Source organism: Zosterops lateralis, assembly GCF_965231275.1.
Source record: "Zosterops lateralis genome assembly, chromosome: 7".
Taxonomy (NCBI): Eukaryota; Metazoa; Chordata; class Aves; order Passeriformes; family Zosteropidae; genus Zosterops; species Zosterops lateralis.
This window is the reverse complement of record NC_139767.1, coordinates 382,935-396,838: the sequence shown is the minus strand read 5'-3', so window position 1 is coordinate 396,838 and position 13,904 is coordinate 382,935. Positions and strand designations below refer to the sequence as shown.

Here is a 13,904-nt window from a genome sequence, read left to right as displayed (position 1 = left end):
CTCCAACAAAACCTGATACAACCACACTGAATTGTGTCTCGGGTTTCCTTTCTTTGCTTCAAGTCCCAATGGGTCTCCGTACAGAAGCCAGGAATTAGGTACCACAGCTATTCCAAAGTAAATTGCCCTACAATTCCTTTTCAATAGCAAGAGGTTTGTTTTCTTAGGGCAAATCATTTTTATCCTTGAGGAAAGTGTCAGCAGGAGGAATAGCCAGGAAAAACTTGGTTGTGCTGCTGTCCTGGAGGTGAAAAAAGGTAGCCAGTGAGTTTCCCCTCTACAGTTTTTATGGCCAGGTTCTTTAACTTTCCTTCAGCTCAGCTGAGGATGTCAGAGCTGGGGTTCCCTATAAATACTGTCAGCCTGGGCTGGGGAGAACAAAGAAAAGGGCACAGAAACCATAGAGCTGCTCCAGCCAGGGAGAAACATCTGTAATTAATGTAGTGGGAAAATTACACGTTTATATGGCCCCCCCAAACACAAGAGCAGACATCCATTTCCTGCAGGGCTGTGGATACCTGCCAGCCCGCAAATAAATCACAAAACCACAAAGCCAACAAGGAGGAAAAGAAAGGGGAATTATCACAGAGGATGCAGCAGCCTTTTGTACCAGAAAAATCACCACTCTCCACCAGACATCTATTGTTTATCTGTAATATTCTGTGATGCTTCCCACCATTTGGGACTGAGATGGGATATTCATGCAGAACACCAGAGATCTCCTTGGATTTTGCAAATTCCAAAGGCACAGCCAAGGAGTGGCTTGGGAGATGGATTGATCTGCCCTGGAGGCGTTTGTAGCACCAAACTCAAACAAACCCACAGCAAAACTGATATTAAATAGGCTTTGGCATGGGTGAAAAAATGGAATAAACTCAAAGTTGCCGACTTTCCTCCAGGAAGAGGGTGTCTGGAGGGCAGGGATGGAGCACTCAATGGTCTGGCAGCACCTCCAGAAGGACTGTGTCCAGTGATGCTGGAGATTAAAAATAAGAGAACAAACAGTTTCAGTGAGGATATGAAGTCCTACTCCCACGCATTTTCCTTCCCCTCGCTTGTCCCCATGGAGGTTTAATGGCCTGGGCCTCCACTTCAGAGCACCCTGGGGTCACTGACAGCCTCTCCATTGCCTTCCAGCTGCCTGTGGCTTCAGCACTGGGAACATGGCAGGAGCTTAGTAGTGGCCCGTGAAGCTGGGCTTTGTCAGCTCCGGGGGACTGGACGAGAAGGTCCATTAGTGGGGTTCTGGAGGGCAGTTCCTGTTTTGTGCACCACCCAGGGCTTGTAAATGAACCATAGGTTCCGTACTTCCTGATATTTATTGTGGCTACAGCAACCCTGGCAAATGCATCAGCATTCCCAAGTGGGTTTTTTTCTTTTCCACTCTGATCTGAAGTGCTTTAGGGGGTACTCAAAACCATCCTGTGATGCTCACAGAGAAGCTTCTCCATCACCTCTTTCTCTGCCACAGGAACATTGAATCTCATGGATTGCAAGGGACCCTAAAGGCCATCCAGTTCCAACTAGATCGAGTTGCTCCCTGCCCCTTTCCCACCTGAATGAGGTGGATTTATCTCCCCTAAGCCCCTGATTTCGCTGCCTGGCCACCAAACCTCCACCAGAAGGAGGTCCCACAACCAAGGGCAGCTGTGATGAAATTCCTCCCCTATTGCAGGCTTGCCCATCCCAAATCTTCAGCCCTCCTGCTCTTACCCTGCAGTGGGTGAACACAGCTGGCACTTAGCAAAGTCAGGGAATAGAACAAAATGCTTCCCTGCACCTCAGGCACTTCAGTCTTTCCTTTCCTTCTTTGGCCTGCTTAAAAGAAAAAAAAAAAAAAAAAAAAAAAAAAAAGGATAAAAAAACAAACCAAAAAAAAAAAAATCAAAGAGAGAAATTGTATTTATTCACACACACAACAGTGAAACATTTGTTTAGGAGAAAATCTCACTGATTCCTGGCTGTTATTCCAGAGGCATGAAGAACAGTAGGCCTTAATGTCTGCCTGTTCCTCAGTGATTTGTGCTTTTGTGCTTTGAGTGACGTTCCCAATTCTGATAAAGGTATTAGTGCATTTCTTGGGCTGAATTATAAATTATGAGATGCAAAGCCCTCTATTTATGCACTTCAGTGCTGAGAACTTACATGCAAAACAAGACACCAAGCTCTCAAAGTCCCCACAGCAACTCTCTCCACTCTGCACAGACAAAGCACCCAAATTGTTTGGCTGTGGTTATGAGGGACACATTTCAGGGATTAGGGCAGGAATAGGCATCTCCTGGATGTTTTCACAGCACTTTGCTCGGAGCAGTGGCTCCTGCAGCAATATCCTCAAGCTGGGTCCAGGGCAAGCTGTCTCTTGAGCTCTGCATGACCAAAAGGCAGACGAGATAAGAACATTCAGAGTAAACACATCTGGAAGTGGCTCTCTAGCTGCAAAGAAATGCTTATTAACACATTTTTTTAGGGTAAAATATAGCAAAACCAAAATGCAGCAAGCACAGGTTTGCGTTTTCATTTGGGGAAGGAGGGGAGCGGAAAGCTGTCCCCAAACCAGAGCATGTCCAGTATTGCAAACAGCAGATTAATCCTTCTTTATTTGGGTTTCCACTTCCTTTTAACCAAAAGAATCACAGAATCATCAAGGCTGGGAAAGACCTCTAAGATCATCTAGTCTAACCGTGAATTCAAAATCACTAAACCATTTCCCTGAGCACCACATCCATACACCTTTTGAACATTTCCAGGGATGGTGCCTCTGGGGACCCTAGTCCAATGCCTGACCAACCTTCTGAGGGGGAGATTTCCACCAGTTTCCATTCTAAACCTCACCATGCACAACTTGGGGCTGTTCCCTCTTGTCCTATCCCCTGAGCTCCAGAGCCTTGCCCAGCTCTGTTCACTTCTCAGGACCCTTATCCCAGGGGAAACAAAAGGAAAGGGAGCTGCACTATCCCAGGGCAGAGCTTTTCCCCTTCACTTTTACAAACAGGAAGAAAAAAAAGAAGAAAATCACCTAGAAAAAAAGAAAAATTTGATTTAGGCTAATACTAAACTGAAAGTTTATATTCCTTAGCTAGACTTTGAAAAACAAAGTTTGCTTGACTCAAAGTGCTTAATTTGACCTAAAAGCTTTTGCTTTGCCTTAAGTTTCTTGGAAACTTAGAAATCAGACGACTGAACAGTTCATTAAAAAAAAAAAAAAAAGAGGGGGGAAAAATAAAGCACTCTCCCCATCAGAGTTTGAGGCAGGTGACAACAATAAGCAGTGATAAGAGCAGCAGTCTGTAGTCACAGAAAATGCCTCAGCTTGCCCATGTGCCCACAAGGATGCATCAGTTCATGTTGGCAAAACTTCCCTATTTAAAAATAATAGTAGTTAAATATTCCCTCAGCCAAAAGGAAAGAGGGAGTGATGCCTGGGCAGGAAATGGAGCCAAGTGTCCCAGCTGGGACTGCTGACGTGTCCTGATGAGGGAGGGCTAGATCCCGTGTCCTGCTCTTGCCCTGCACCATGAAGTGGCTGCTGTGGCCTCTGGGAGCTCACGCTGAGTCCTGCACTGTGCAGTCACAACAGCCCTGACCCAGAGGGGAGAACTAAGACTGTTTTTTCAGGAGAAGTTCCTGTATTCATGGCTCTGCTTCATCTCCCAGGCTGCATTTTGCTTTCAAATCCTTGCAGCACCTCAGACATAAGCTCATGGCTTCCCCACGGTTCTGTATTCATCAGTATTACTCAGAAATTGCTGTGTAAGTGCACACATCTGCCTGTATTTCCAGCTGACAGGAGGAGCTCACTGTGCTTGGGTTTAGGAACACTTCAGAAGAGCCTAGAGCCCATCCCCCATCCATCTCATACAATCGCAGAGCCATTAAACTTGGACAAGACCTCCATCAAGCTCAAAATGGTGTCTTTCCTTGTCTGTTCCTGAGAACTGAAATTTCCCTTCACTTTAGACTTCTCTAACAATCCAAGAACACATATTCACCCTCATTAGCAGTTTGCTAGTGTATTTTTCTGTGCCTCTGGTGCTCAGTGCTCGTGGCTCTGCAGGGAAGCTCCAGCAGGCTCCAGAAGCAGGCTCTGGGCAATGCAATTTTTATCTGACACATGGCTTTTGGGGGCAGCTGCCTGAGCCTGCTGTGTTTGAGACCATTGCCCTAAATTATTGCTGCTCCTTTCCATTTTCCCAGCCACAATCTGATCCTGGGGGGAATTCCACAGTCCATGCAGCTTCCTCCAGTGCCCAACAAAGCCTCACAAGAACAGCAGCTTTTTTTGTGCTGTTACCCTCTGGATCTGAAGGGTACTCCTGAACTTCAGCCTGGCTCTTGCTCCTGGCTCCTCTTCAAGGCCTTTGATCCAAGGAAGGTTCTCAGCATGTTCCCCTCGCTCCGCTGGGGAATTTAGCACTGCGATATCTTGCATTGCAGATTATTTTTAGGGATGATCCAATCAAGACAGATAAAAATAAGGAACAAGCTGGAGAATCTTTGCTGGAGCTGACTGCGAAATGCTGTGACTTACCAGAGCCTTGTGGCCAGAGTGGGATTCCTGATCCAGAAACACATCTCAGAACAGGTCAAGGGTTCATCCACAGGGTCAATGGCCCAGTTGTGCTGCCACCAGCACCCAACAGGACAAAAAACAGGGATCACCACAGACAAACAAAGATACCTGCATGCCAAAATAACCAAATCACCTCCAAATTTCATTTTGAAGTTAAGGAAACATCACCCATTATTGCCACCCACCTCTGCCTCCGGCTAGCTCTTCTGAGGGCAGCGACCTTCCCTAGCGAGTTGCCCTGAATAAGGCAGCCTCAGTCCAGGTGGCGCAGGGCACCTTGGTGGATTTCAGCTCTTTTGTGAAGTCCAAGACTATCAGTCTGGACAAGGCTCTAGCTGTTGGAGGCTGCTCTTCCCAAGGGGGTGATCCCAAGCGGCGCAGAAGGAAACACAGGAGCCAGGGATGGTCTTCGGGAGGCTTCTTTACTTCATCTCCGCCGACGGGCCAAAGACCCCAAAGGGCTCAGCTGTCGGGGTTTTATGCACCTACCAAAAGGGGTGTGGTTTTACCAACAACCAATGGGGTTACAAACTGAGGAAATGAACCAATCAGGGAGAACATTAATAAACAAATTAAGGGATCGAAACTTGACCAATCAAGGGAAGGATACAGAACTGACCAACCAGGGAACAGAACGGGTAGCCAATCCATAGCTGGGGGGTGCTCATGCACTATCTGCTCTCCAAGGGAGTGCAGGGTTCATGACCCTTTCAATGACCTCTTCAGAGCCAGGGCCCTCCACAACTCCCCCTTCTTTATTTATTAGGAAGACCTTGTTGGAGAATTTTTCCAGACATTTAAGTATGCAACAAAAAGCAACCAAAACAATTAGTATAATAATAAAAATCTACAACAGTCCATTGGCTATTGTTGCTGCCCATCCCTGGAGTCCCCAGTTCTTGAAGGGATTGTCCGACCAGTCCTCTTGCTGGTTTTCCCTTTTCAAGTCCTGGACAGCTCCTTGGATCGCCTTAATCTTTGCGTGGATGCTCTCTCCACGGCTGGTTGAAGCAACAAAGCCCCTCAAATTCATCGCAGCCATGTCCATGGGCAAGGAGCAAGAAGTCTATTGCTGCTATGTTCTGCAGTGTAGGCCTTCTGGTGGTCTCCTCATCTTCAAGGAGGTCTTGGAGGACCGTAGAGGTTAATTTAGCTTGTTTTCCCAGCCAGCACTCTAGGTGGGAAAGCTCGCCTAGCGCTTTCGCTGCGGCTACCCATGGCAAAAATATGGACATTAGTACTTGTTTTTGTCTCGACCAATCTGTAATTTGACTATCACAGTCATCTTTTAGGTTTTCCAATTGTCTGCATTTTCGGGTCTGATTGTTCTTTTTGTTGTGCCAATCTTGAACCATTGTGGTGTTTGGGGTCAAAATGGTTAACTTTCCTAGAGTGCAAGGACCTCCTTGAAGATGCCCAGGGATTCCTGCCCATACCCTGTCCCCACAAATTAGGAACACTCCCTTTGGTAGAATTCGGGGTTGGGGAGTGGACATGGATAGTGTGGGTGAGGTGTAATTGCACCAATTTTCTCTTTGATAAATTTTATTGTTTGGGGAGACATCAAATCTGTACACTGATTTTTGTTGTACCCTTAAGGCTAAATCTTTCTTATCTCTCCTATAGAAGAAATTTACACAATAGGCCACTTTGGAGGACCCTAACAGGTCCAATTCTTGGGGTTCCTCTGTTGCATGTGGTAAAATCCCTGTCCACTCGTCCCAAATGTCAACAGGGTTGGGCAGTTTCCCTGTGAATGGATACTCATGACTTTGCAATGGGACGCCCACTAGACACGAGGATAGTGGATTGTGGGCATCGCCCATGGACAGGCACATGCTTTGTTGCTTCAGGGCTTTAGCAAGGATTACCCAGACATTTTCTTTTGGTTGCTTCACTATCCAGGTCTGGCTGGGCGTGATCCAGAGGAGCATCCATGCTAGGTAGAGCATCCAGGTGATAAGTGCTCGGCAATCCATTTCTGCCTTGGGGTAGTTCTACAAATAAAAAGATCGGGGTTAGCATTTATCTTTCAAAGGTGATACTGACGACAGCACAACCTTTAGGTTGGGGTACAGGGGAAAGGACATTCAGGGGGTAAGGGTTAAAAGTAGTGGGAGCAGGATACTCTGGGGAAAGCATTTCTGGGGTAACAGTCTCTTGAGCCTACAGTGAGGCTTAGTCTTTTTCTTGGAAGATTAAAATACAGTCTGGAAGATTAAAATTTCTGTCATGGCGTGGCATCCCTGTCGGCACTGCTCACTCCGTTGTTTGTGACCTCGTGACCGGGTGGTGTGCCGTCTTTTGTGCTTTGGGTCTTCTTTTCCTCCTTTTCCACGTTGCCGTCCACTGAAGCTCCGGTGTCCCTGCAGGCGGCTCAATAACATTCAGGTTAGCATTGTCTTTATCAGTAGGCCCTAGATAGGGCTTGATGTTCTTGGCTGGAAGCCACCTTGGACCTGATGGGGTTGACACACAAGCATACCCTCTTCCCCAGGTAATCAACTGGTGGGGACCCGATATTTGATGTGATTCTGGATCTTTGATCAACACAGGCGGCTTTTCTGTGAGCTTAGCTCTGGCCGAATTTGAAAAGTGCCTGATTACGGGGGGGTTAGGCTCTGAAGCAGAACAATTTAGGAAATTAATAACATATAAGGCCTTACAGAGTCTCTCAATGGGAGATAACACCTCTGTACCTCCCCGCTGTTGATTAAGGACCCTCTTGATCATTGAATGGGTTCTTTCAACAATCGATTGTCCTGTGGGTGAATGCGGTATACCTGTATCATGTTGAATTCCCCATTCTTGAAAAAATGAATTTAATTGTTTTGACACATAAGCAGGCTCATTGTTGGTTTTAATTTTCTTGGGGACTCCCAGCGTGGCAAAGGCTAAGTAAAAATGTCTTTTTACAAAGATGGCATTTTCTCCAGCATGCGCAGAAGCAAAGACGGCTCCCGAGAACGTATCAACTGATACATGAATGTATTTTTGCCGTCCGAAAGAGGGGAAGTGTGTTACATCGGTCTGCCATAATTCATTGCTGTTTAGCCCCCTGGGGTTAACCCCTTTATCTAGGAAGAGGACTTGGTAGGCCTGACATTGTGGACATGACCCAACTATAGCTTTAGCTTGTTCTCTTGTTAGGCAGAACATTTGGGTCAGGGCATGGACATTTTGATGGTAAAATTGGTGTGACAATTTAGCCTGTTGGAAGATATCTGGCACATTGGTAGTTTGTGCCATCATTGCTAAGGCGTCTGCTCTCCTGTTCCCTTCGACAATGGCACCTGGAAGGTCTGTGTGTGATCTCACATGCATGATGTGGAATGGCTGCTTCCTGTGGGAGATAAAGTAGACCAATTTAGAAAGCAGGGAATATAGATTTTTATTAGACACTTCTTTTAAGAAGTAATGCTCTGCCCTTATAGCAACTTCAGCCACATACGCCGAATCTGTAACCAAATTGAAAGGCTGGTCTGTGAATTTTTTGAAAGCTCTGACTACGGCGGCTAATTCTGCAATTTCTGGGGATCCCTCCACCACTCGGACGTCAGACTCCCACTTCTGCGTCCTAGGATCTCTCCAAGTCATTACTGACTTGTGAGAGGATCCCGAGCCATCCGTGAAAACTGTCACAGCTTCCAAAGGAGTTTTGCTTTGGATAAATTTGGGAATCAGATTAAAATTAGTTTTGAATAATTTATGGCCAGGATAGTGGATAGAAATTTTACCTGGATAGCTATCGAGGGAGAACTGGAGGTTGTCATTATGTTGGAGCAGAAATTCTAGCTCTTCAACTGTGGCCAATGGGACATATATGCATGAAAAATCACACCGTGCAAGAGAGCAGAGGTGTGACCTACCTTTACGAATTATAGCAGCAATTGCTTCTTGGGGAGTAGTAATTGTCTTGTTTGGTTGGGCATGTAGGAAGATTCACTCCAGGATCAGCAAAGGGTCTCTGAGCTTACCATCCCACTGAAAAATGAGTCCATAAAAGTGAGGTGTAGTACCTAAAATGGCGTAAAGAAATGGTAAAGATGGTTCATACCTGTACGCTTGACGGTTACTTAGTGCCTCTTGTACCGTGACTATCGCAGCTCAGGCTTCCGCTGTCAGGGTCCTAGGCGAAGTGAGGGAACTGTCTCCTTTTAGCAAATTGAATAATGGAGCCAAGTCTTCTGATGAAATGCCCAGGAGGGGTCTTATCCAGTTGATCGAGCTGCAGAGCTGCTGCACCTCATTCAAAGTCTTTGGGTTGGAATTGATGACTACCTGCTGTGGTTGAATGGTCTTTTCATGCACACGAAGTCTAAGGTAGTTCCATGGGGAAGTAAGCTGTACTTTTTCTGGCTGAATCTCGAACCCGGAGTCTGTAATGGCCTGGATGGTGCCTTGGAGAACTTGGTCTAAGTCTGACTGGTCTTTGGCACAAATCAATACATCATCCATATAATGTAATAAAATGGCATCAGGAAAGGCAACTCTGATTGGAGACAATATTTTTGCCACATACCGTTGGCATATTGTTGGCGAGTTTTTCATTCCTTGGGGTAGTACTAACCAATGGTATCTTTTAAGCGGGGCTTGTCGATTGGGAGATGGCACAGAAAAGGCAAATTTTGGTGCATCTGCTGGATGGAGAGGTATCCCAAAGAAACAATCTTTGATGTCTATTACAGCTAGAGGCCAATTTCGAGGCAGCATAATGGGTGAGGGCATCCCCAGTTGTAGAGGTCCAAAGTCTTCCATTACCTCATTAACCTTTCTGAGGTCTTGTAACAACCTCCATTTATTTTTTCCAGGTTTCTTAATAACGAGAATGGGGGTGTTTCAGGGACTGTTTGATGGAATAATATGTCCCTTGGATAACTGCTCTTCCACCAGGGCTTCAAGCACGCCTAATTTTTCAGTGGATAGGGGCCACTGATCAACCCACACTGGGCGATCTTGTTTCCAGGTTAGCTGAGGGGTTTCAAACGCGCGCTCTTCAGCGGCCCCTATTAAAAATCCCTGGAATTAATAGTTAGTGTTGCCCCCCATTGGGATAAGACATCACGCCCCCATAAGGTAATGGGTGCCCTGACAACAAATGGCCTGACAGTAGCCACTTTGCCCTCCGGCCCGCTAATGACCACATTCTGTTTTGCCCGCCAGGAGGTTGCTACACCCCCTTTGCCAGAGATAAAACAAGAGACTGGCTCCAATTCCCAGTCGGGGGACCATTCAGATTTTGCCACCAGAGTTACATCTGCCCCCGTGTCCATGATACCCAGTCTTTTAACTTTCTCTCTTTTGGAAAACAGAGTGCACTTATAAACGGGCTTTCTGGATCCCATAATTTGGACTCATAGTACTGTAGGGTTTTGGGGAACAGTTTCAGGTAGAGGCTTTGGTAAAAGAAACGCTTGGGCAATAGGGACATTCTCTGGTAGGAAATACGGGTAGTCTAAGCACATAACTGAAATAAAAATTTCTTTCCCTGGCTCCAGTGTCTGAACTTCAGGGATCACAGCCAGTTCAGCCGGTTTGTAAAAAGGGTCCCCAATAATCAAAATATCAAAAGGTCCATTTATTGGAGCACGTTTTCCTGTCGCAATCATGTAAATAGAGTCATTTTCAAATTGAACGGACAGATCACTCACCAACTGGTGCCGAGTTCCCACCTGTATCTGGGAGTAAAAGTCGTCTTCTTCATCCTGGGGGGAACCTCCGAAGCTGGCGTTTTCGGTCCGTGTGGAAATTGGTCTGCGTCTTGGTCTTTGGGTGTTGGAGTGGGCGGGGTATTTTGTGTCATCGCGCGTCGCCGCCCTGCGCTCTGTTTCCCGTTTCCCTGCTTCCACCATCTATTGGGGTTACTGTTAATCCACTGATGATTTTTCCGATAGTCGTCCACAGCCTCTTTTTCTGGGCACTCTGCGTAAAATGACCAAACTGCCCACAGTTAAAACACCTCTGTTTGTCTTTTGCGGTGATAACAGCAAAAGCACCTGAAACACCCTGTGCAATCCCCTGTGCCACTGCTTGTGCCACAGTGTTCTCGGTAGATTGATGTTTAATGCACGCCTCAATCATCTGGTCAATAGTCGGGCTGGGGTCAAGGGGTAGTGCTAGAAGGATAGGTTTTGTGGTTGCGTTTGCATTTAAAAAAGCCATTTTGACTAACATCTCCTTCCTAGCATCGGCACTCTCCAATTGTTTCTCTAGTGCTGCTTTAAGTCTATCCACAAATTTGGTAAAGGATTCTTCAACCCCTTGTTTGATGGATGTAAAACTTTGGGATGGCACGGATTCGTCAGGTATTAACGTGAGGGATGCCTTCACTGCACTTGCAATTTCTCTTAATGCAGAGTCCGGAATATCAAACTGGTCGGTGGGCCTCAAATAGTTGCCCTCACCAGCAATTTGCTCTAGTATTACATTTGGTTTATTTGTATCATTTGCATAGGCTGTTACCAGCGTTGCCAATTGTTTTTTCCAATTCTTTTCCCAAAGCAAGTATTCTGCTGGGGTGAGCAGACATCCAATTATATTCCGGATATTGTGTGGTAACAGTGTGTGTGCTGCGAAGGTAGCTTCAAGTATGTGTTTAAAGTAATGAGACCCTCGACCATGTTCTTTGGCAGCTTTGTTAAGTTCTTTCAGTTCCGAGAATGGCACAGGATGCCATGTAACCTTTCTAGCCTGTCGTCGGCCTTGCCTGACCATGATAGGGAACACAGTGATTTTATTAGCTATTTCCCAGTCACTGTCCTTTATAGCACCACCTTTTGTTTTTGCCCAATGATCCTGATATTCCTCACATTCAGAATCAGATATTGAGGACTCACTGCTTTCCTCATCCTAGGAAGGGGCTTTAATGATTTTCTGTTCGTGTTTTTTCCCCTTGAGCTTGGAAAGCAGTCGACCCGATGGGGCAGTTGAAGCCGAAATGGCTTCCTTCCGGTGTCTCTCACTGACATTTCCGGTCAAGGTGGAGGTGTCAGTAGGCGGGGCTGGAGGAGTGGCCTGGGAGGTGTCTGGAGGCAGGGCTAGGGGCATGGCCTCTATGTGGGCGTTGCCTGGAGGTGGGGACAGGGGCGTGGCTTCCACATGGGCGTTGCCTGGAGGTGGGGACAGGGGTGTGGCCTCCATGTGGGCATTGCCTGGAGGTGGGGACAGGGGTGTGGCCTCCATGTGGGCATTGCCTGGAGGTGGAGACAGGGGCGTGGCTTCCACCTGGGGGTGTGTGACAAGGGGTGGAGTCTGCACAGGGGGTGTAACCGGGGGGGACTAATGACATAATGGGGAGGTGGGGTCACAACACAAGGGGAGGGGCCCACCACAGTTACACCAATCGACGCAGAGGGGTGGGGTATAGGGAAGGAACTTGACACGCCCACAACCTGAGATGATGTCACCAAGAAGTCGCCATTTTGTGAAGGGCGGGAAAACTTGGACAAGGGGAAGACAAAATGGCGGGGCTGACCACATTGCCAACGCCATCTTGATTAACAACAGGGTCAACTTTTGGAGGGGGCACAACTGGGTACACAGGCATAGGAAGGTGGTCACAGGGAAGGCCCAAGGCAGTGTGGCCAGCACTGTCCTGGGAAGGGTAGAGAGGGGGTTGGGGAGTGCCCGAGGGGACGGTAGCCTCCTGGCACAGTACTGTGGGATGCGCTCGCCGACCCACCCTCAGGAAGGGAAGAGGGTTTAGGAGTTGGGGGTGAGGAAGGAGGGGTACAGGATTTTAACTGGGGGTCCCGAACTCTCCCCGTGTCTTTCCCCGAACTGATTCCCTCTAACGCTTTAATTATTAACTTAAATAATGGAAAATATTTTTGCCACTGATAAATTCCCTTCCAGCTGTACAACTGTCAACTTGCTTCTCACATCATCCCAAAAATGATCAGACTTAACTGAATCTAAGTTAACATACGAAAAATGCTCAAAAATCCACTTAACAAAACACTTTAAAACCACCCGTCTGAACTTAAAATTTGCCCCAACAAGGATAGCTGTAACTTGGACATAAAACTCCCGTTCAGGATGGGTAAGCGATGGACGGCTGAAACTGTTTCCCATCCTGCCTTCACTCCCTCTCAACCGGCAAAAGGTATAAATAAAGGAAAAAGCCCAATTCACTCACACTCTTTCTTCGCTCGATAGTGCTGATGGGCAACGAAAAACCGGTGAGAGGTGGCCACCTGGTGCAACCGGCTGCAGTCCGATGTAGTTTGCAGTTCCCGGCCAACGTCTCTGACGTAGTTCCTGCTAGAACGCAGGGGGGTCCGCCAGAGGAGCTGGGCTGTCCAAGGCCGTGTCTTCACCTCGAGATAGAGGACAGCTCGCTAGGGGAACCTCCAGAGGGAGGGCCCCACGTTGGGCGGCCAGCTATCGCCACCCGCCTCTGCCTCCAGCTAGCTCTTCTGAGGGCAGCGACCTTCCCTAGCGAGTTGCCTTGAGTAAGGCAGCCTCAGTCCAGGTGGCGCAGGGCACCTTGGTGGATTTCAGCTCTTTTGTGAAGTCCAAGACTATCAGTCTGGACAAGGCTCTAGCTGTTGGAGGCTGCTCTTCCCAAGGGGGTGATCCCAAGCAGCGCAGAAGGAAACACAGGAGCCAGGGATGGTCTTCGGGAGGCTTCTTTACTTCATCTCCGCCGACGGGCCAAAGACCCCAAAGGGCTCAGCTGTCGGGGTTTTATGCACCTACCAAAAGGGGTGTGGTTTTACCAACAACCAATGGGGTTACAAACTGAGGAAATGAACCAATCAGGGAGAACATTAATAAACAAATTAAGGGATCGAAACTTGACCAATCAAGGGAAGGATACAGAACTGACCAACCAGGGAACAGAACGGGTAGCCAATCCATAGCTGGGGGGTGCTCATGCTCTATCTGCTCTCCAAGGGAGTGCAGGGTTCATGACCCTTTCAATGACCTCTTCAGAGCCAGGGCCCTCCACAACCCATGGCTGCCAAGGACATCCTAAGCAACACTGGCCAGCCAGGCTGGTGATGCACTGCTGAATTTCACCACAAGCCCTTCATAAATGATTATCAGATCTTTGATAAACTCACTGTGTGGCTCTTGACTGGAAAGAAGAGCAGAAAGCAGTGAGACATCTCCCTGTGGCATATGCCCAGATTCCGGAAAATGTTTGGAGCAAAATTCCAGAGCAGAGTAAAGGACAAAAACTGACTTTTTTTTTTTTTTTTTTTTTTTTTTTTTCATTGATGTGAAGAAACAGGAGTTGCTCTCAACTGGTCAGTACTGCCTGGGGAAAGAAAGTGAAAAAAAACCCACCCCTGAGAGATGACTTGTCTAAACCAGTCACTTAGAGGTT

At 47.3% G+C, this 13,904-nt stretch overlaps 1 long non-coding RNA gene across 3 annotated transcripts; it reads right to left on the bottom strand.

Moving 5' to 3' along the window:
• Positions 1-347: 347 nt before the first annotated feature.
• LOC310911428 lies at positions 348-11,581 on the bottom strand. 3 transcript variants are annotated; one of them, XR_014590510.1, is made up of 5 exons: positions 8,440-11,581; positions 4,756-7,913; positions 4,529-4,678; positions 1,714-1,815; positions 348-976 (listed from the first exon to the last, which is right to left on the bottom strand). It is a non-coding gene; the product is annotated as an uncharacterized lncRNA (long non-coding RNA). The 3 variants fall into 3 exon arrangements; XR_014590508.1 differs by having other exon boundaries at positions 1,714-1,818; positions 4,529-7,913; XR_014590509.1 differs by having other exon boundaries at positions 4,529-7,913.
• Positions 11,582-13,904: the final 2,323 nt, after the last annotated feature.